Source organism: Dendrobates tinctorius, unplaced genomic scaffold, assembly GCF_039654945.1.
Source record: "Dendrobates tinctorius isolate UK_male_01 unplaced genomic scaffold, ASM3965494v1 ptg000075l, whole genome shotgun sequence".
NCBI classification, from domain to species: Eukaryota; Metazoa; Chordata; class Amphibia; order Anura; family Dendrobatidae; genus Dendrobates; species Dendrobates tinctorius.
The window spans coordinates 28,669,413-28,690,986 of record NW_027361743.1 but is presented as its reverse complement, the minus strand read 5'-3'; the positions used below and the strand labels follow the sequence as shown (position 1 = coordinate 28,690,986).

Below are 21,574 nucleotides of genomic sequence, written 5' to 3'. Positions count from 1 at the left end.
TATTTTCCTTGCCTCAATCGGTTCCTGCTCAGACAGTCTGCCTTCAGGTTGTCTGTACCTCGGATATGCAGGGCCGATAATGAGAGGGACTGGTGTTCTGCCAGAGTCATGATCCGGCCTCAAGCTGTTTAGCGGAGGCCCTTTGACAAGAGCAGTCACCTCAAGCCTGAAAGGGCCAGTGATTATCTGCCTCAAGGACTGAGAAGGGGTGTCTCCTTGGTGGTTTACCTATGCATCTACTGCATAGTTGTCCTGATAAAGTGGACACCACGTGACAGTCCTAAGTGTGGCAACAATTCCTCTGGCGTTTTTTCGATTGTTAGAAGTTCTCAATCGTTCGAGGATAGATTCTTTTCCTCCTGGGCCCAGGGATCCTGGAGCCATAATGTGTCTAGGTGGGCTCCCCACCGCCAGGGATTAGTGTCCCTTGTGACCACCTTGGAGGGTGGGTGTGTGTGTGTGTGTGTGTGTCGGGTACTCCCCTCGGAGAGGACTATCTGTAACCACCACCTGAGTGACTGGAGTACAGAGTCCGGAAGGGTGAGCTCTAACCTTCCCTGCAGTTCCCTGCTGTTCTGCAACACACACCTTTACAGTTCCTTTTTGTGGAACTGGGTCCATTTCACTGTTGGTATGCAGGAGGTGAGGGACCCCAACACCAACATGGTCCTCCACGGAGTCTAGCTCTGGGAGGTGATGCTCCTGCTCCACCGAGTTCATTGTTAACTCAAAAATTTCTAGATCATTGCTGGTTCCAGTTTGGATTTTTTTTTTTTTTTTTTTTTTTGAGGTCCAGCTGCCATCCTAACATCTATAGTGTTTTCATCACTATTCTGACTTGATCTTGACAGTAAGGGAGATTTCTTCCCTATTATCAAGAAGTTGTCCCGATAGGGTATCATCAGAGCATCTTTCCTTCTGCGGTGCGCTGTGATTTCTGCGATTAGCCTTGTGAAAACTTGAGGGCCATCACTACTGCACAGGGCAGGGCCCTGTATAGGAAGTGACACTACTGAGAGCCATCCGGACAGTCACTCTGAGACATATGGCCTTATTGCCGGATCTGGTGATAACTGTTCATGAGATCTCAGAACTGTTATATAACATTCGAGGAAGGAGGAATTCTACTGCTCCTTATCGTCTCCACTGGGATTATCAGATACCTATTGAAGTCTTCTCAGAATTATAATTGACCTCCAGGAACTTATCTGGGCTTCTATCGAAATCTTTTCCAGGGCAGGTTTGTATAGGAGTGAGGTTGTTTCCCCTTCCAGACTGTCTTTCTTTGACAGGATTGCATATGTCCTCTTGGAAGCCAGTGGTGGAACCTTAACTCCTGACCTGATCCCACAACTTGCCGGATCCAGGTGTTGGACGAGAACCTCTCCCAAGCTGGGAGGAAGTGCACCTGAGAATGCCTGTCACTGGAAGGGTTTTTTGGTGTCTTTGGAGGGTTTGCTAAAATAGAAGCCTCTCCCACCTATGGATCGTTTGTCAGAGCCGTTTCTGTCTCGATCCTTATATTGCCATCTCCTGGATTTCCGGCCCTTCTGAAAGGAGCACCGAAAGAGGCCTGAAGATGGTTGTCTTTTGGGAAAATTTTCTTTTTTGTTGTCGGTTTTCCCCTCATACGTCATCCAATGTCTGACCAAAATGCTCAGCTACTTACCGGTAGCGGTGTTTTTCAGGAGCCCATGACAGCACCACGAGAGAGGGGATCCGCCCTTCAGGGACAGGAAACCTACAGACATAAAAAGGGCGGCCCTCTCTCCCGCTTCAGTTGGATTACAGAGCATGAGAGGACCTCCCTGGTTAGTAGCAACTTAAATACGTAAAGTCAACTACATGTCTCTACTACTGTGACTAATTTTCTAAATAAAGTAAAGGTGCTGACCCAATATGTGAAAGCAGAGGGAGGGAATGTGAAGGTGCTGTCATGGGCTCCTGAAAAATACTGCTACCGGTAAGTAGCTGAGCATTTATTCAGTCGCCATGACAGCACCACGAGAGATTTACAGAGATGAAGAGAACTCTAGGGAGGGATAGCTGCCTCAAGCACCTTTCTCCCGAACGTGAGGTCGGCGGACCCACCTAAATCTAATCTATAGTGGTTGAAAAAAGTTGATGGAGGACCATGTGGCCGCCTTACATATGTCCTCGATGGATACTTCCGATCTCTCTGCCCAGGATGTTGCCATGGCCCGAGTAGAGTGCGCTCTTATGCCTTCCGGAATCTCCAGCCCACCTGCTGTATAAGCAATAGAGATAGCCTCCCTAATCCACCTAGATAGGGTGTTCTTGGACACCAAGTCCTTTTCTAGCTCCCTGAAAAGATACAAATAGGGCATTGTCCCTTTTCCATGGCCGAAATGTAACTATGAAGGCACCGTCTCACATCAAGGGAATGGAGCTTCTGCTCAGACAGGCTAGAGGGGTTCGGGTAGAAGGATGGGAGGACTATTTCTTGAAGCCTGTGGAATTTCGAGGCGAATTTGGGTAGATATAAGGGGTCTGGCTTTAAGGTGACCCTATCTTCCCCAAACTGGGTGTACGGTGGTATTCTAGAGAGGGCCTGCAGGTCACTAACCCTCCTGGCCGATGTTAGGGCAACCAACACGGCAGTTTTGAATGACAGGATCTTTATAGGAATGGAATCAAAGGGGGGCTCTGTCAGTGCTGATAAGACTAAGTTGAGGTCCCATGGGACCAGTCTGTCTTTAATGATGGGTCTGGATCTTGCTGCTGCTTTAATGAATCTTGCCACCCTGTAATTGCTCGCTATATTACAGTTGTAAAAGGCCCCTAGCGCCGAAACCTGGACTCTAAGTGTATTTGTGGCTAGACCTATCTCCAACCCTTTCTGAAGAAATTCTAGAATCTGATCAATTCGAATTTTCTGACCGACTTTTGCTCCTGACACTGCCAAAAACCTTTTCCAGATTCTAGCATAAATATTTGTTGTGGAGACTTTCCTGCTTTTTAGGAGGGTATTAACTAGCCCGCTGGAAAACCCTCTTCCCCTTAGTAGCTCCCCCTCAAACTCCATGCCGCTAGATGTAGGTTGGAGACTCGTGGGTGGTATACTGGACCCTGGGATAGAAGATCCAGAAGCTCGGGGAGAATCCATGGCTGGGACACAGACATCTTCCTCAGCCAAGGAAACCATGACCTCCTGGGCCAGAACGGGGCTATCAAAATAACACTGGCCTTGTCCTCTCGAATTTTCCTTAGCACCATTGGAATCAGATTCAGAGGGGGGAAAGCATATGCTAGGCTGAAGCTCCACCGAACCAGGAAAGCGTCCACCGCGTACGGGTTTTCTCTGGAATCCAGAGAGCAAAATAGAGGGAGTTGACTGTTCTTTCTGCTGGCGAACAAGTCTATCTCTGGAAGCCCCCACCTGTGTACAATCTGTCCGAAGATGGCCTTTTTTAGTGTCCAGTCTCCCTGATTGAGCCTGTTGCGACTTAAGAAGTCGGCTGTTAGATTTTATTTTCCCTTTATGTGTAGAGCTGTGAGGGATAGGAGGTGCAGTTCGGCGATCTGGAAAATACGATTTGCTACATCCATTAAGGGCCTCGACCAGGTTCCCCCCTGGTGGTTAATGTAGGCTACAGTTACCTGGTTGTCTGAGAATAGTCTGACGTGTTCGCCCTGTAAGGACGCAAGGAAAGCATTTACCGCCCGCTCTACCGCTAGCAATTCTTTAAGGTTAGAGGACAAACCTCGTTCGGTGGGAGACCACACTCCCTGGACCCAGTTATCCCCCATACGGGCCCCCCAACCCATGGGGCTAACATCCGTGGTTAGAATTCGGGAGATTCGGTTAAACCAAGGAACACCTCTACGCAGGTTCGAACTTAGGGACCACCAGTGAAGGGACTGAATAGTGACGTTAGATAAGGTGACTCTAGCTTCGAGGCAACCCTCCAGCTGATGGGTGTTGTGTAAGATGTCCCACTGTAGGGTTCTTGTGTGGAGTTGTGCCCAGAGAACTGCTGGGATGCATGCCGTAAGCGAGCCTAAAAGTGATAAAGCCCCTCTAAGGGTAACTGATGGATTATCCATTACCCTATGAATCTGATGCTGGGTTTTCAGAACTTTAGACTCTGGTAACCGACACTCCTGTAAGTCATAGTCTATGGTAAGGCCTAGGAACGGTTGTATTTTCGTGGGTCGAAGTCATGATTTTTTAAAGTTAATGATACAACCGAGATCTTGGAGGCTGGCTATTACTTTCCCTAATTGGTAGGTACAATGAGACTCCGAGTTCCCCACAATCAGGAGATTGTCTAGATAGGGAATTACTAGGATGTTCTGCTCGTGCAGATGGGCCATGACCTCCGCCATTAATTTTGTAAAGACCCGGGGTGCCACTGCCACTCCAAAGGGAAGTGATGTATACTGAAAATGGCTTATCTGTCCCCCCAGTGAGACGGCTACCCTTAGGAATCGCTGATCTGTATGTATCGGGACATGATAATAGGCGTCTTTAACGTCTAGGACTACCATAAAGCACGATTTTACAGACTCCATTTTGAAAGAATAGATTAATAAATTTATTAAGGCCTTTGGAGATTGATTATGGTGCGGTAAGAGCCATCCGGCTTCTTGACTAGAAAGAGGGGGGAGTAAAACCCCTTACCCCTTTGTAGCTCGGAGACTCTAATCAATACACCTTTCCGGAGAAGGTCGTAGATCTCCGCTTCCAGCGCCTTCTGCTCTGTGGACGAAGAACGGATGGGAGTTAGGACAAACTTGTCAACCGGAGACTGCTGGAACTCAAATCTTAGTCCTGTTCTAATGATGCTCCGAATCCAAGGACTATTAGAGATCCGCAACCAGGCTGGGTAGAAGGACAGCAACCTTCCTCCCACCTGGTCCGACAGTCATTTGGGCTCGTTGCGGTCTCGAGGGGTGTTAAACATATACCCAATACCTCTTCTCCTGGCATCATATCTGGGTCCCTCTCTGGAAGATCTCCTTCGATCAAACCACCTCCTGTAAGAGCCTCTTCTGAAAGGCGGTCTACCCAAATATGGGAAGCGTTTCTTGCTATCGCCTGCCTTTTCCAGCAACTCGTCCAGAACCTTGCCAAACAGGTAAACCCCTTCACACGGGATGCCAAATAATTTAGATCTGGCCTGCATATCACCCGGCCAACACTTAAGCCACAAGGCCCTGCGGGCAGCATTAGAGAGGGCCGCGGATCGGGCTGCTAATTTCACCGAATCCGCCGAGGCATCAGAAAGGAAGGCTGCTGCTCCCTGAGCTGTTGAGAGGGAGGAAAGGAGGTCTTGTCTTGGGACCTTATTTCTAATTTGTTCCTCCAGCTGGTCTAACCAAACTGTTAAGGATCTGGCGGTGCATGTGGCCGCAATTGCTGGCCGAAGGGCTCCGGCTGCTGTCTCCCAGGTTCCCTTAAGGAAAGCGTCCGCCTTCCTATCCAGGGGGTCTTTTAAGCTACCCAGATCCTCAAAGGGAAGGGAAGTCTTTTTGCAGGCCTTTGCTATAGCCGCATCCAGTTTTGGGGCTTTGTCCCATGATGTAGAATCTGTTTCCTCGAATGGATATCTTCTTTTAAAGGCCGGAGGTAGGGAGCCCTTTCTCTCAGGTTTCTTCCATTCTCTTGTGATAAGAGCACTGACCTTATCTATTAGAGGGAATGACCTTCGATTTTTCCGGTCCAACCCCCGAAACAGAGTCCTGAACTGACTTCTCCGCTGGGGTTACCTCAATTCCCATTGTGGTATTCACTGCTTTTACCAGGTGATTGACCTGCTCCAGTGGGAAACAAGAACGTCCTGATCTGGTATCTGATGACGGGGAAGATGATGGTGAATCTGATCTTAGCTCCTGTGAGTCACTGTCGGAGACCAGGACCGGTGATCTAGGGGATCTTCCCCTAGGTTTTGCCGGAGATAGGGATCTAACTGACCCCCTGACTTCCTGCCTGACTATCTCCCTTATACTGGAGAAGAAGTCAGCTGTCTCTTCCGAGACCAGGCGGTTAATACAGGGTCTATAGAGTTTCCTCTCCTGACCGTCCGGGAGGGGGACTCCGCACTCAGCACAATGTCTGTGTTTGCTCTTTCCCGAACACTTTTTCCCCTGGCAGAACAGGAGAGAGGGAACATAAGGGGAACAGATCATCACCCACTGAACTTTCTCGTAGTCCACTTACCCAGGCTTACGACAGCGCAGTACCAGGTTCTGCGGGGGAGTCCATCGGAGCCGCCAAACTCTTACGGCTCGTGGATTTCTCTGGTCTCGCCTTCTGAGTGGACCTATGCTTCTCAGAATGGCTGCTGCTGCTAGATCGCTGCCCTGGTTTCTCTGACGTCTGAGGCTGCGTCTCCTCCCGAGGCTCTGGCTATTCCTGAGACGCCATTATGGGCTAATACAGGGCCAAAAGCAGCTCTCCCACTGCCTGGGTCACTTAAGTAGCCATGGCACTGCCCCCTCTGGGGCTCACAGGTGCCTTCCATTAGCGCCGAGTACCCTTCGTGCGCTCCAGCGTTCTCCCCTCCCCCCCGACCATCCCCCCCGGTAGGGGCCAGCGAGGCGCCCCCCCCCCCGCCCAATCAGCACACCAGGCGGCGTACGCGCGCCCGCCGCCTCCGCTCCTCCCTCCAGAGGCGCACACCTGTGACGCCAGGCAGCGCCTGAGGTGCCGACCGGCGCGTCACGCGGCGCGACCAGCCGCATCATCAGCGCGCGCCTGCACGCTGTCGGCCGCCCCCTGGAGCGGAAGTGGGCGCTGGTCACGGCGCGGACGCACCCGGGCACCGCCGGGCGAAGGGGACAGCGCCCACGCCCCCCCCCGGGGCTCAGCGGGGAGAAGAGAGGGAACCGGGCCCACTTACCCGGTACCGGCGCTGGCTCCCTGTAGTGGATGCTTCCCCTGGAGGCCACCTACAGCCACACCGCCTGCACCAACAGTTCCCCTGCCGTGTGGTGCTACCCTGGTCAGGCTGAGGCAGGGGACCCCCGCTGCCTGAGTCGGCCGCCAGGCCTGGACCTCCGTGATCCTGGAACACTCCATCTTCTGAGGTATGTCTGCAGGGATCCCCTGTCAGGGACAGGAAACCAACTGAAGCAGGAGAGAGGGCTGCCCTTTTTATGTCTGTAGGTTTCCTGTCCCCGAAGGGCGGATCCCCTCTCTCGTGGTGCTATCATGGCGACTGAATAAATAGGAAATTTCCTTCACACGGTAAAGGGCAGTTACATCTTTGCCTGGGTGTCCCCCAGCCAGCATTTAAGCCATCCTGCACAGCATCCTATATTAGCTAAAGTTCTTTGTGCTTGCGGGCTGGTCTCCCCTTCCGGTCCCAGCCCAGCCTTAAGCTGCATTGTGGACGCCACCTGACGTATGCAGTCAGGCTCAGCCTAGAATGGCCGGTGGCCTAATTTGCTATATAGCCTTGCTGAATCCTGCTGAAGTTTCAGCTAGGAATACTGCCGCTGCTCTTATGGCTGGTATTGCCTCTAGGATAGTATCCCTGGGGATTCTTTGCTCTAGCTGATCTTCTAGGTTAGTGATCCATATGTTAAGGGATCTAACCACCCCAGTGGCCGCGATGGCCGGTCTAAGTGTTTCAGCTGAGGTCTCCCAGGCTGGTTTAAGACAATTATCTGTCTATCAGAGGTTCTTTCGGGGAACCTAAATCCTTTAAGGAGCAGGGAGGACTTTCTGGCGACCTTTGATATCGCTACATCAATTTCGAAGCCTCCTCCCAGGATGAGGATGCCTCTTTATCAAAAGGGTACCTCCTTTACAGGGAACCGATTATGGGACTTCCTCTCTGGTTTTTCCCATTCCCCTTTTAATGAGTCATTGCCAAAAATAGGGAAGAGAACAGACATTATCGTACTGGACTTTCTCGAAGCTCACTCACCACTTGGACGCTTCACAAGACGGGTACCGGATCTGGAGGCTGACTGGTCTGTACACATGACTCCCATCGGGAATGTGGACCCCTCCTTGTTAACACCATGACGATCCTCCCATACGCTGTCCAAGCGGCTTCCACTGTAGTTATGGCGCATCTGGCTCCTCTCATCTGAGCGAGACCGCCACTCCTGCACCTCCTGGCGCGGCTGTAAGTGCTCTGGCAAAAATGGCTCTCAATCTTAACGTTAGCTGTTGCCGCTTTCAGATGAGAACAGTCACATTCAACCTAGAATGGTTGGTGACCCCTGCCAGCACTTCTGACAGCATTACCCCATTTTTTTTTATTTTTTTTTTAATTAGCTTATCACCTGGTTGATCCTGCACCTGCCGGTCACCTGCGCTTCCTGGGTGTTATCCACATGCGCACTACATCCGACTTGTTTGTACCCCAGTAACCACTACTGGTGTGTGCTGATCTCCTCCCCGTGCATACCCCGGAGCGCTCCAGCCTTTCCCCCGGGTGCGCGCACCCTTTCTACACTCAGGGAGTCTTTCTGGCCAGTTCCTGGTGCGCGTCTCTTTCCTGCCATTATCGGGCGCATCACTTCCGATACACACCCGGCCGCCATGACACCCGGCACCGCCGCCCCCTCCCTACCTGGACCTGCCCGGAGGGGGGCGATAACGCTGCACCACCCCTGGATACCAAGACGCCCGGTCACTTCCACCTCCTCCATACCTGTGCTGGATTTTACCTGGAGGGAGCGATCACACTGCTGGCCACCACTGATTCCTGCAGGTACTGCTTCTTTATGGCCCAAATGGTGACCGGCGTCCTGGGCGCAACAGGGAGGGATTCCGAGAGGGTCCTCCAAGGGGTACCGATGTGCCTCACGGGCTGCATGGCCACCACACGTCAACAGGGAGGGAGCACAAAAGTGGCCTCTGTGGACGCCTATGGGGTATGTCGGCATCTGGGAGGGTACACCCAATGTGGTCTCCGAGGCATCAAATTTCACCTGGGCAATTACCTCACGGGCTGTGGGCATGCACTCGCTCGGGGGGGCATAGGAATATATGGCCCCCGAGGCGACTACCGGTACCTGATGACGGGTGAAGCAGACCGGTGCCTGCCAGTAATCACCCGACCCAGGCATCCTCTTCTTTCTTCCAGAATCTTCAAGAGGGTTTCATCTTGAGGGTTCCCCATCGAGGACAGGAAACCAACTGATGCGGAGAAAGGAGCCGCCCCTTTTATCTTGAAGGTTTCCTGTCCTCATTGGGCGGATCCCCTCTCTCGTGGTGCCGTCATGTAGAATGGAGAAAAGGAGATTGATGGAGGAGTATGAGTGAAGGATCAGAGGAAGGGGGTGTCCGCACTGGAGAGGCCGTGGAGGAAGAGAGGGTGTCCGCACTGGAGAGGCCGTGGAGGAAGAGAGGGTGTCCGCACTGGAGAGGCCGTGGAGGAAGAGAGGGTGTCCGCACTGGAGAGGCCGTGGAGGAAGAGAGGGTATCAGCACTGGAGAGTACGGGGCAGAAAGCTCTAGGATTCTCACTTGTACAGGTGCATTAGCCGTCCGGCCATGATAACCAGTCTGACTTTACTCTCTGGAAACACTTAATGGATTTGAAATTAAATATTTATGGTGTGCCTCTGATTTCTGCAGTGACAGGTTGCATTTTGGCAGATTTATATGCAGTGTGCAATTCTCGATGCCCCGTGAGGCTGGAGTGTCAGTGATACGCCACAGAGGGGATCCTTGCACCTGCTCCACCAAGTCCACACGGACAGACTGCAGCTTGCTCAGAACCCAGAATCCTACTCTCAAACTCTGCCAAATCAAGCCTGCTCCTGCATTAACACTTCTACTGCTGGACAGTCCTATCCCTCCCCCCCCAATCACAAATAATCACGTGGACTGGGCCAGACTTCATCCTTCCAAATCCCAGCTTGTTACCAGCCACAGACTGATGGGATAGCTGGGGGCTCCACACATGGTCGCTGCCCAGCAGGAGGAGCAGCTACAGGAATTCCGGAGGACACAGCACGGAGAGAGGAGCGCTGCAGCCGGATCTGGGCAATTGTGCAAAGAGGCGCGAGCTCACACCAAGGCTCATTCCTCACCAGACTATGAATGAGCAGAACAATGTGCTGTCTGCTCCCTATTCACACTCAGCTCCAGCTTTTCACGCTCCCAGCAAATGCCCTGCACAAAAAAAAGAAAAGTGGCCATGGAGGCAGAGATCGACTGCCCCCGCCTAACGGATGAAGACAATCAATACCACTGAATGAATAGTTGCAACGCTTCCTAGCCACAGCCGACATTCTCAGTAATGGCTACAATATGGAAATACCTTTTTTCTTTTCATTTAAAATCAGTTGTATGGGCCGATGTCTGACCACTTTCTTTCCAATGTGAAAACTACAAGCTGATCTGACTGAAAACCGATCTCACGTGCTTAAAATTTGTCAGTGGGGTTATAATCATTCAGCACATAGACCCCACGCTCGCTTACCTGCTAGTGCACACAAGGGCTACTTGTCACACAGACTTATGGTCCATGTGCAAAAGAAAAAATAAAATTACAGACCAGATTAGTGCACATAAATAGCAGGCAGCTCCTGTACCCATCCAGCCTGCACACTGCAACGCCATTCATTCTAATGGAAGTGCTGAAGAGCAGCCGGGGGGCACAGTAGTCAGAGCCCCAGGAATCAGAAAGTCATCTCCAATACCACCCAATTTTCATCCTCTGTAAGATCGTTCCGACTGGTCAGAAATCAACGTAGAAACTGAGTTTCTGGCCGGTTTGACTTGTCCGACATTCACGGTCCACACGCGGACCGGCCATCGGTCTCTTGACCTGAACTGAAGAGTTGAGTTTGGGTCAGGAGACCGGTGCCCCAGCTTTCCTAAATCTGGGCTTCGACTCACTGTGACATAAGTCAAACTCAGTGGTCAGATAGATTTTGAGATGGAAACCCCCTAATGGAGCTGTCTGTCATATCTTTCAGATGTTAAGTCACATTTACATGCACAGTTCTCCAACCAATCAGACCTCTCTTATACACACAGGGTCAAAATTGTTGGTACCCCTCGTTTAATGACAGAAAAACCCACAATGGTGACAGAGATAACTTGGATCTGACAAAAGTAATAAGTAAAAAATCTATACAGATGAAAGTCAGACATTGCTTTTCAGCCATCCTTCCCAGAATTTAAAAATATTATATATATACATGCCTTATCGTGTCTGTCTGTAACCGAAATCGCAGGCCGCAACCAATCAGCGACAGGCGCAGCTGTTTGTAACGGTAAGCTGCGCCTGCCGTTGACGCGGCCACGACCAATCAGCGGCAGGCGCAGGCCTTAATCTGTAAAAAAGAGAATCAAAATTTTTAAAAAAAGTTATTCTCACCTTCTGACGGCCTCCTGTCTTCCTTCCACGCGCCCAGCCTCGCGTTCCCAGTAATGCTTTGCGGGTTAGACCGCTTATGACGTCACTCTCGCGAGAGCGAGAAAGGCGGACGTCATCAGTGGTCTAAGCCACAAAGCATTACTGGGAACGCGAGGCCGGGCGCGTGGAAGGAAGACAGGAGGCCGTCGGAAGGTGAGAATAACTTTTTTATTTTTTAATATTTTTGTACAGGGCCGCAATGCTGATTGGTCGCGGCTACACGGAAAGGGGGGTGAGGGGACCATGCATACCGGGAAAGGGGGGTGCATTATTGCATTATTATTAAATCTTCAAAAATAAACTGCATATATATTCTAGAATACCCGATGCGTTAGAATCGGGCCACCATCTAGTCTACTACATAATTGTCTAATTCTGTCTGTCTGTCTTGGAAATCCCGCCTTGCAGATTGGTCGCGGCAGTTAGGCAGTGACCAATCAGCGACAGTTGCTTAGTCGTCGCGGCAACAAGGCTGCATTGCTTATTGTACAGGCACATTACAGCCATTAAAGGCATCACTGCCGCGTCGCTCATTACACATGCACAGTCCTGTACATATTCTAGAGTACAATACATTCGGTAACAGCAGAACAGTGACTGCAGCTCTGGGTGTAACTTGCGTACAATACATTAGGTAAGATCTGAACAGTGACTGCAGCTCTGGCTGTAACAGGAGTATAATACACTAGGTAAGAGCAGAACGGTGACTGCAGATCTGGGTGTAACTGGAGTACACTACATTAGGTAACAGCAGAACAGTGACTGCAGCTCTGGGTGTAACTGGAGTACACTACATTAGGTAACAGCAGCTCTGGGTGTAACAGGAGTACATTAGGTAACAGCAGAACAGCGACTGCAGCTCTGGGTGTAACTTGCGTACAATACATTAGGTAAGAGCAGAAAAGTGACTGCAGCTCTGGGTGTAACTTCAGTACAATACATTTGGTAAGATCTGAACAGTGACTGCAGCTCTGGCTGTAACAGGAGTATAATACATTAGGTAAGAGCAGAACGGTGACTGCAGCTCTGGGAGTAACTGGACTACAATACATTAGGTAAAAGCAGAACAGTGACAGCAGCTCTGGGAGTAACTGGAGTACAATACATTAGGTAACAGCAGAACAGTAACAGGAGTATAATACACTAAATGGTGGCCCGATTCTATCGCATCAGGTATTCTAGAGTCTCTGTTAAAATAAAAAATAGTTATATACTCACCTTCCGACGGCCCCTGGACTCTGTCCTGCCTCTCACCATGCTCCCGGCATCTTCCGGTCCCAGTAATGCTTATCGAGAAGGGCCAGAGATGACGTCACTCTCACGTGAGCGCGGCGTCATCAGTGGTGTTTCGCGCAAAGCATTACTGGGACCGGAAGATGCCGGGAGCATGGTGAGAGGAGAGAGAGTCCGGGGGCCGTTGGAAGGTGAGAATATAACTATTTTTTATTTTAACAGAGACTCTAGAATACCTGATGCGATAGAATTGGGTCACCATCTAGTAAATAAAACTCATGAAATAGGCCTGGACAGAAAAGATGGTTCCCTTAACTTAATATTTTGTTGCACAATCTTTTGAGGCAATCACTGCAATCAAACGATTGCTGTAAGGGTACCGTTACACCTAGCGATGCACCAGCGATCCCGACTAGCAATAGGACGCGGTCAGGATCACTGGTGCATCGCTAGGTGGTCGCTAGTGAGCTGCCACTCAGGCAGATCTCACCAGCGACATCGCTGGGGACGGGGGTCGCTACTTACCTGTCAGACGCGGCGATCCTGCGTCCTCCCGCCCGGCTCCACGCGTCGCTCGTCGTCACAGCAGGAAGCGCCGCAGGAAGTGACTGAAGAGAAATGATCCAGCAGCTTCTCACGCGATCAGCGATAACCAGTGGGGGAGCCGGTCGGAGGCAAGTATCACATGCAGCGATATCGCTAGCAATATCGCTGCAACATCACAAAATCGGTGACTTTACAGCGATATCGCAGTGTGTAACGGGGGCTTTACTGTCAATGAGACTTCTGCACCTCTCGACAGGTATTTTGGCCAACTCCTCAAGAGCAAACTGCTCCAGATGTCTCGTGTTTGAAGGTTGCCTTTTCCAGACGCCATGTTTCAGCTCTTCCCAAAAATGCTCAATAGGATTTAGGTCAGGGCTCATAGAAGGCCACTTCAGAATAGTCTAATGTTTTCCTCTTAGCCACTCTCGGATGTTTTTAGCTGTGTGTTTTGGGTCATTATCCTGTTGCAAGACCCATGACCTGCGACTGAGACCAAGCTTTCTGACACTGGGCAGCACATTTCTCTCTAGAATCCTGTGATAGTCTTGAGATTTCATTGTACCCTGCACAGATTCCAAACACCGTGCCAGATGCAGCAAAGCAGCCCCAGAACACAACAGAGCCTCCTCCATGTTTCACAGTAGGGACAGTGTTCTTTTCTTGATATGCTTCATTTTTCCATCTGTGAACATACAGCTGATTGTGCCTTGCCAAAAAGTTCCATTTTTGTCTCATCTGTCCATAGGACATTCTTCCAGAAGCTTTGTGGCTTGTCAACATGTAATTAGGCAAATTCCAGTCTGGATTTTTTATGATTTTTTCCAACAATGGTGTCCTCCTTAGTTGTCTCCCATAAAGTCTACTTTGGCTCATATGACAGATGGTGCGATCTGACACTGATGTTCCTTGAGCTTGAAGTTTTGTTTTTTTTTTATATAGCGCTAACATATTCCGCAGCGCTTTACAGTTTGCACACATTATCATCACTGTCCCCGATGGGGCTCACAATCTAAATTCCCTATCAGTATGTCTTTGGAGTGTGGGAGGAAACCCACACAAACATGGGGAGGACATACCAACTCCTTTAATCTGTTTAGAAGTTTTTCTGGGCTCTTTTGTTACCATTCGTATTAGCAGTCTCCTTGATTTGTCATTAATTTTCCTCCTGCGGCCATGTCCAGGGAGGTTGGCTACAGTCCCATGGAGCTTAAATTTCTGAATATGTGCAACTGTAGTCACAGGAACATCAAGCTGCTTGGAGACTGTCTTATAACTTTTACCTTTAACATGTTTGTCCGCACACACACCATTGCACAGACCACCATACTGCACAGACCACACACACACCACTGCACAGACCACCCCACACACACCATTGCACAGACCACCCCACACACACCATTGCACAGACCACCCCACACACACCATTGCACAGACCACCCCACACACACCATTGCACAGACCACCCCACACACACCATTGCACAGACCATTGCACAGACCACCCCACACACACACACACACACACCATTGCACAGACCACCCCACACACACACACACACACCATTGCACAGACCACACACACACACACACACACACACACACCATTGCACAGACCACACACACACACACACACACACACACACACACACACACACCATTGCACAGACCACACACACACACACACACACACACACACACACACACCATTGCACAGACCACACACACACACACACACACACACCATTGCACAGACCACCCCACACACACACACACCATTGCACAGACCACCCCACACACACACACACCATTGCACAGACCACCCCACACACACACACACCATTGCACAGACCACCCCACACACACACACACCATTGCACAGACCACCCCACACACACCATTGCACAGACCACCCCACACACACCATTGCACAGACCACCCCACACACACCATTGCACAGACCACCCCACACACACCATTGCACAGACCACCCCACACACACACACACCATTGCACAGACCACCCCACACACACACACCATTGCACAGACACCACACACACACACACACACACACACACCATTGCACAGACCACACACACCATTGCACAGACCACACACACCACTGCTCAGACCACACACACACACCATTGCACAGACCACCCCACACACACACCATCCCACACACACACACACACACCATTGCACAGACCACCCCACACACACACCATTGCACAGACCACCCCACACACACACACCATTGCACAGACTACCACACACACACACACCATTGCACAGACCACCACACACACCATTGCACAGACCACCACACACACACACACACACCATTGCACAGACTACCACACACACACACACACCATTGCACAGACTACCACACACACATTTTTGTCTCATCTGTCCATAGGACATTCTTCCAGAAGCTTTGTGGCTTGTCAACATGTAATTAGGCAAATTCCAGTCTGGATTTTTTATGATTTTTTCCAACAATGGTGTCCTCCTTAGTTGTCTCCCATAAAGTCTACTTTGGCTCATATGACAGATGGTGCGATCTGACACTGATGTTCCTTGAGCTTGAAGTTTTGTTTTTTTTTTATATAGCGCTAACATATTCCGCAGCGCTTTACAGTTTGCACACATTATCATCACTGTCCCCGATGGGGCTCACAATCTAAATTCCCTATCAGTATGTCTTTGGAGTGTGGGAGGAAACCCACACAAACATGGGGAGGACATACCAACTCCTTTAATCTGTTTAGAAGTTTTTCTGGGCTCTTTTGTTACCATTCGTATTAGCAGTCTCCTTGATTTGTCATTAATTTTCCTCCTGCGGCCATGTCCAGGGAGGTTGGCTACAGTCCCATGGAGCTTAAATTTCTGAATATGTGCAACTGTAGTCACAGGAACATCAAGCTGCTTGGAGACTGTCTTATAACTTTTACCTTTAACATGTTTGTCCGCACACACACCATTGCACAGACCACCATACTGCACAGACCACACACACACCACTGCACAGACCACCCCACACACACACACACACACCATTGCACAGACCACCCCACACACACACACACCACTGCACAGACCACCCCACACACACACCATTGCACAGACCACCCCACACACACACCATTGCACAGACCACCCCACACACACACACACACACCATTGCACAGACCACCCCACACACACACACACACACACCATTGCACAGACCACCCCACACACACACACACACACCATTGCACAGACCACCCCACACACACACACACCATTGCACAGACCACCCCACACACACACACACACACCATTGCACAGACCACCCCACACACACACACACACCATTGCACAGACCACCCCACACACACACACACACCATTGCACAGACCACCCCACACACACACACACACCATTGCACAGACCACCCCACACACACACACACCATTGCACAGACCACCCCACACACACCATTGCACAGACCACCCCACACACACCATTGCACAGACCACCCCACACACACACCATTGCACAGACCACCCCACACACACACACACACACACACACACACACCATTGCACAGACCACCACACACACACACCATTGCACAGACCACCCCACACACACCATTGCACAGACCACCCCACCCCACACACACCATTGCACAGACCACCCCACACACACACACACCATTGCACAGACCACACACACCATTGCACAGACCACCACACACACACACACACACACCATTGCACAGACCACCACACACACACACACACACACACCATTGCACAGACCACCACACACACACCATTGCACAGACCACCACACACACACACACACACACACACACACACACCATTGCACAGACCACCACACACACACACACACACACCATTGCACAGACCACCACACACACACACACCATTGCACAGACCACCACACACACACACACCATTGCACAGACCACCACACACACACACACCATTGCACAGACCACCACACACACACACACCATTGCACAGACCACCACCCACACACACACACACACACACACCATTGCACAGACCACACACACACACACACACACACACCATTGCACAGACCACACACACACACACACACACACCATTGCACAGACCACCCCACCCCACACACACCATTGCACAGACCACCCCACCCCACACACACCATTGCACAGACCACCCCACCCCACACACACCATTGCACAGACCACCCCACACACACACACACCATTGCACAGACCACCCCACACACACACACACCATTGCACAGACCACCCCACACACACACACACACCATTGCACAGACCACCCCACACACACACACACACCATTGCACAGACCACCCCACACACACACACACACCATTGCACAGACCACCCCACACACACACACCATTGCACAGACCACACACACCATTGCACAGACCACACACACCATTGCACAGACCACACACACACCACTGCTCAGACCACACACCATTGCACAGACCACACACACACACCATTGCACAGACCACACACACACCATTGCACAGACCACACACACACCATTGCACAGACCACCCCACACACACACACACACACACCATCCCACACACACACACACACACACACACACCATTGCACAGACCACCCCACACACACACCATTGCACAGACCACCCCACACACACACCATTGCACAGACCACCCCACACACACACCATTGCACAGACTACCACACACACACCATTGCACAGACTACCACACACACCATTGCACAGACCACACACACACCATTGCACAGACCACACACACACCATTGCACAGACCACACACACACCATTGCACAGACCACACACACACCATTGCACAGACCACACACACACCATTGCACAGACCACACACACACCATTGCACAGACCACACACACACACACCATTGCACAGACCACACACACACACCACACACCATTGCACAGACCACACACACACACCACACACCATTGCACAGACCACACACACACACACCATTGCACAGACCACACACACACACACCATTGCACAGACCACACACACACACACACCATTGCACAGACCACACACACACCATTGCACAGACCACACACACACACACCATTGCACAGACCACACACACACACACACCATTGCACAGACCACACACACACCATTGCACAGACCACACACACACCATTGCACAGACCACACACACCATTGCACAGACCACACACACACCATTGCACAGACCACACACACACACACCATTGCACAGACCACGCACAGACCACACACACACCATTGCACAGACCACACACACACACCATTGCACAGACCACACACACACACACACACCATTGCACAGACCACACACACACACACACCATTGCACAGACCACACACACACACACCATTGCACAGACCACACACACACACCATTGCACAGACCACACACACACACACCATTGCACAGACCACACACACACACCATTGCACAGACCACACACACACACACCATTGCACAGACCACCCACACACACACCATTGCACAGACCACCCACACACACACCATTGCACAGACCACCCACACACACACCATTGCACAGACCACCCACACACACACACCATTGCACAGACCACCACACACACACACACACACCATTGCACAGACCACCACACACACACACACACACCATTGCACAGACCACCACACACACACACACACCATTGCACAGACCACCACACACACACACACACACCATTGCACAGACCACCACACACACACACACCATTGCACAGACCACCACACACACACACACACACACCATTGCACAGACCACCACACACACACACACACACCATTGCACAGACCACCACACACACACACACACCATTGCACAGACCACCACACACACACACACACCATTGCACAGACCACCACACACACACACACCATTGCACAGACCACCACACACACACACACACACACCATTGCACAGACCACCACACACACACACACACACACCATTGCACAGACCACCACACACACACACACACACACACACACCATTGCACAGACCACCACACACACACACACACACACCATTGCACAGACCACCACACACACACACACACCATTGCACAGACCACCACACACACACACACACCATTGCACAGACCACCCCACACACACACACACACCATTGCACAGACCACCCCCCACACACACACACACACCATTGCACAGACACCACACACACCATTGCACAGACCACCCCCCACACACACACACACACCATTGCACAGACACCACACACACCATTGCACAGACCACCCCACACACACACACACCATTGCACAGACCACCCCACACACACACACACACACACACCATTGCACAGACACCACACACACCATTGCACAGACCACCCCCCACACACACACCTGCCTATAGCAGTCCGGCAGATGACAGCATGCACATACAGGTCACTGGCCACAGGCCTCAGCACAGCGGCAATAACAGCCCCCCTCCCCCTGCGAGTCCCCGGGGATTAGTACCGTACAGGCGACCTTGCTATGGATGGAGGGCGCCCTGCGCGACCACTTTCCCAATGTTCCCATGCAGTACCACGCACCGTGCACGCAGCTGCGGTCCCCGGCCACGCTCTCCCGCCTCACAGAAGGATGATAACGGTGCAGCCGGTCAGCGTCCTCCCCCCGGTAATCTCCATCACTGTCCTCACTCCTCAGCTTTGGCCGCACACACAACGCTGTGTGGGAGGGGCTAACACAGCACCCGTGACGTAATCTGCGAGACTCCACCAATCCGAAAACGAGGCGGGGAATCACTATACAAACCCCGCCTACTGATTTTGATAGATTGTTAGGAGAGCCAATGGGGAGTCGGCATGAGAATTCTGTTGGCCAATGGCATGACAGAGACCAGAGTGACGTAAGACACGATGTTGGTGGGACCGCAGTTAGCGGATCGCGGTCCTGAGTGTAGTACGGCCGGTGATGCTCTCCCGTTGTGCCGTACACGGGGGAGGGCCGCTCCCGGGACTGTAGGCTTCCTATTCAGTGTGAATGAGTTCTTGGCAGTTCACACAAAGAAAAGATTGGCTGATCGCTCTTCTTGTTTTATGGAAACTTATGAAACTTGCTTAGAAAAAAGTTTTCTTTAATTAAATGATCAAGAAGATCTCTGCGTCCCATGTTTTGGGTTTTACACAGATTTCCCAATACAAACTGCATACGGTAATAAAGACATCTCTTACACCAGAAGAGGCTGCTGTATTTACTCTGAAAATCAGTGGCAGCATGGCTGTATTCTATCCAGAACAGGAAACCTTTTCATAAAGGATCTGAAGCATACACTATAGTTTAAAAGTAAGCACACCGGCCTCATCAGGCCTAAGAAATAGCTTTATCTCCTGTGAATTCTGGTGACAGGCCCATTAAGGGGATTGGCCCTGAAAACAAGTTATCACCTATCCAAAGGATTAGGTAATGCGTTCTAGATCTGCTGGGACCAGCACCAGTGGCAGATCGGGACTCCTTTACCAGAATGGAGCGGCAGTGCACAGGAGGAGCTGGAGGAGGGGACATTCTGCTGAAAGTTCTCCTGAAATGACAGGGGGTTGTCTGGCCTTGGGGGTATCAGTCTGCAGTCACTTTATGTGAATCCTCACAATGTGCACAGTGCTCGTGATCAGGATTCTCTTTTGTTGGCAGGGTGCAGGCACGTGACCACAAGTATGCAATTTGCATACATTAGGTCACCTGCCCACTAGACGTGTGCAGGCTCACTCAGTGCAAGTGAATTGAGCAAGTCCGGCACGTCTAGTCGGAATGTGGCCCAAATTACGTCAATTGCTTACTTGCGGTCTCATCTCCAGAAACTCCTAACAGCGCGCACCGTGCACTTTGTGAGGATTCACAAGCCTGCAGTCACATAGAGTGACTGCAGACCTGAGCCCCAAGCTTGGACAACCCCTTTAAGACGCCGATTCATTGAGACTGAAGTTGCATGCGCCAATCTAAGGGCTCATTCAGTTTTTCTCACCGTGTTTTTCACAGTTCCCGCTCGTACCTATGACAATCTATGGGGTACAGCACATGTACAATTTTTTCCTTAGACCGAGCGGACCACACTGAAGGACAGAGACTTGTCCAATACTAATCTGAGTGTTAGGACAAACTCTTTGATGGAAGTGTATGGGGCCGTGAGAAAACTGGACGGCACTCGCACGCCATCCATGTGCTGTCCGTTTTTGCCAGACTGTTTTGGAGAAGTTGGAGAAACGTCCATCAGTTTTTTATTCATTCTGGAAAAACTGATGATATTCCGACCAAACTCTGATGACCCAAATTTTTTTGTGGCACTCTGCGTTGCACAAAAATTTTG

General features: G+C 51.0%; 1 protein-coding gene across 1 annotated transcript in view; it reads right to left on the bottom strand.

The window, feature by feature from the left end:
- Window positions 1–19,983, bottom strand: part of WASF3 (WASP family member 3) — a 76,831-nt gene extending 56,848 nt beyond the window's left edge. The window contains exon 1 of the mRNA XM_073583123.1: window positions 19,803–19,983. The gene's annotated coding sequence lies outside the window, so the exon portion shown is untranslated. The remainder of the gene's footprint in view (window positions 1–19,802) is intronic.
- Between the last annotated feature and the right edge of the window lie 1,591 nt (window positions 19,984–21,574).